This window comes from Manacus vitellinus, unplaced genomic scaffold (assembly GCF_001715985.3).
Source record: "Manacus vitellinus isolate BGI_N305 unplaced genomic scaffold, ASM171598v3 scaffold_11_pilon, whole genome shotgun sequence".
In the NCBI taxonomy this organism is placed as follows: domain Eukaryota; kingdom Metazoa; phylum Chordata; class Aves; order Passeriformes; family Pipridae; genus Manacus; species Manacus vitellinus.
Window position 1 is genome coordinate 12,417,881 of NW_021938895.1, and position 2,976 is coordinate 12,420,856.

Genomic DNA, 2,976 nt, shown 5'->3' on the forward strand with positions numbered 1-2,976 from the left:
AGTACTTGAAATTCAACATTAGTTGAATCAACATTACTAGCCTCTTAGCACTCATTCAAGTGAGCAGATCTGTTTGAGAATTTCAATGTGTCTGCAAATTTAGATAAGTACTAGTTATCCTTGCTTGTTTTAAGTGATGTTTTTGGCAGCTAAGTCATCTTTTGCAAAGGAAAACTTCCACAGCTCTGCTTTTTATTCTAGAATAATATATCCAAAGGTGAAGAAGCTGTTTTGGTTTGGCTGTAATGGTGCGATTTCCTGTAATTGGGATTTTGGTGTTTCCTTTTATTTCCAGTTAAAGTGACCTCAGCTGAAGAAGGTGGTGCTCTTATTCTGAAACATGGTTTGTGAGCACACTGGCTGTATAACTACAGTGGTATATTCTATACTGTAATGCCACCTGTATAGATTATTCTTAATCTTTCTGACCTGCCTTTTGGCTGAGTAGTGCTCTCGATTCTACTGCTTCTTGTAAATCTTACACACATAGACATATATAAACCCCATAATTTGGTAGATTAAGCATGTCATTGAAAAAGTGATCTGCAGGTCCAAACTATAATGAATGGTGTTTTATTCTTCATGATGGAAAGCCCAGAGAGAATTTGAGGTCACCATGAATCTGCAGGAATTTTAGAAGCCCAGTGATGACTAGAAGACTTGTAGATGGTCTAGCCTTAGAATATGTTGACAAATGATTATCTGTAATGGAATTGAATGTAAGAAGTAAGAATTATGCTTCTATATAAAAATGTTTTATCTAAATGTTACTAAAATATTATTAAAATTGAATTAATTTGAAAAGTTGTAACAGCTCAAAGTAGTGCTCATTACCTGTACGGATTGCTGAATACTGCAAATGTTTACAGGGCTGCTGTTGTGGTGCTTGGAGATGCTTGGCTGATTTCATGCAGATGATTCCTGAACTGGGAAGAGCTGGAGGATAATAGACATGGAGGAGAAGAGTCTGAGTTGAACAGTAGTGCATTCAAGTGGAGCCCTCTTCTTCCCCCTACAACCTGCTACAGGGAGAGCACTGAGAAGCTGACCATTTTAAAGATAGGGGATATTTGTTTTACTTGCTAATTAAAAGGACTACTGCCATTACTGGATTTCTGCAGGCTATAGGGACAAGGGAGTGTTACTTTCCATGTCTGTTGCTTGTTTTCAGATGGATTTCAGTTTCTCACTATCAGTGGAATATAATTTACTGAGGTAGTTCTTAATGGAGAAAGTGTCAGTTTCTGATTGCATTCAGTGAATGAAGGTACCTCCATAGATGTTATTTTGCTTTATTTTAAAATGGCTGGGAAAGTGAGTAGCTTGTAAAGTTTTTACAAAATTTCAGATATTGTAGTGGCTCTCTGAGCATTAAAATAAGAATATCATTTGAATATCCTGTATACTGCTGATATAAGCGACAGAGTAGAGACTTTGAGTTCATCTCACTATGTGCATGTGCACCATGAGTATGTGATTAAAAAACCCTGGTTGTAATAGCACAGTAGCTGAGTTGGTCTTTGGAACTGTGTTTTGCCAACATAATGCCAGGCTTGGTGTCTTGAGGTTGTAAACCCTTTTTCCCTGGTAGTCTGAGATCTGCAATCCTTAACTGGCCAAACCAGTTTTTGTTTAAGAGAAGCGAGTGTTTTGAAGAGAGAAGAAAACAAAACACACAAGAAAAAACCCCAAGCATTCCTAGTTCAATTTCACATTTGAACCAAACTTGCTTCCTAGATTTTAGCTATTCCTGTGAATAAATAGCTTTTATGTGTGACAACTCAGTAACGCCAAAACCATAAGAGCCTGTCAGAGAGAACACCCTTCAGCTGACATCTTCCTATCCTTAATGAATTAGTTTTGGTTGTTTTCACTATAAAATGTGTACATTGATGTTTCATTGTACATCTCTGGTCATACAGTTTTTCCTAGAGTAATTCTGAGTAATGATTTAGTAAACCCTCTTTGAAAAAGCTTATTGGATTTGATGCTCATTTGTTGCACAAACCAGATTACTATTGCCTACATCACGTTCTTCATGGTGTGCTTCACTCTCTGCAGCATACTTAAGAATTGCAAACTAGAAATTGGGAGTTACTACTGAAAGTAGAAATCCTATTATTAACCTGTGTCAAGACTGCATTTGATGTTTTGGACTGAAACCAGCCTGAAAAGAAAACATTTAGAATCTGATGAGTAAGTCCTTTCCACTGCCAGTAAATTAATGTGAAGATGAAGTATATTTATACAATATTAAAAAGCATTTATCAGTAACGTTAATGTTGACTAACACAAATGTTAAAGTATGCACTTCAAGGAAGTGGCTACTATTAGAAGGCTGTGCTTGGAAGTTTAATCTGAAAAACAGTGTCCCTTTTCTGGATACTGTATAAACACTTAGTATTACCGTCTTTGCTACAAAGAATATACAGCCTTAACACAAATGTCTCCCATCCTGATACAACTCCAAAGTAACCATTGCTGCTTCCCCTCTATTTCTTCATGTTTCACCCATGAAGTTGAGACTTCAGGGCAGGAGTGTTAATTAGTTACATTTTCATCATGTAAGACACTCACTATTAATTGAAACGTTCTATGAATTACTCTTAAGTACCCATGCCAGTGTGTCTAAACTCCTGTTCCTGACATTTCTTCCCTGCAGAAAATTAGCAAACAGTTTGATTTTTATCCTTGTCATGGAATTGCTTTTTTCAGCTTTAGTGTGGAAAATGCTATCTCCCTTTCCCCCTCCCCCCCATTAATATCAGTGCAGCAATTTATGGGAAGTAGTTTGAAAATTGACACTGGCTTCAAATAATAGTTATTCTCAGTCTGAGTGGTTTGGCATTAGGCAATTATTGGATAACTGTACAAGTTGTTCCTTTTATACTGGATGAAGGTTAGAAATTGGACAGAAGAATATCCATCAATAGTGCTATCTTATTGCTGTGGAGAAGCATCATCATCATCATGGCT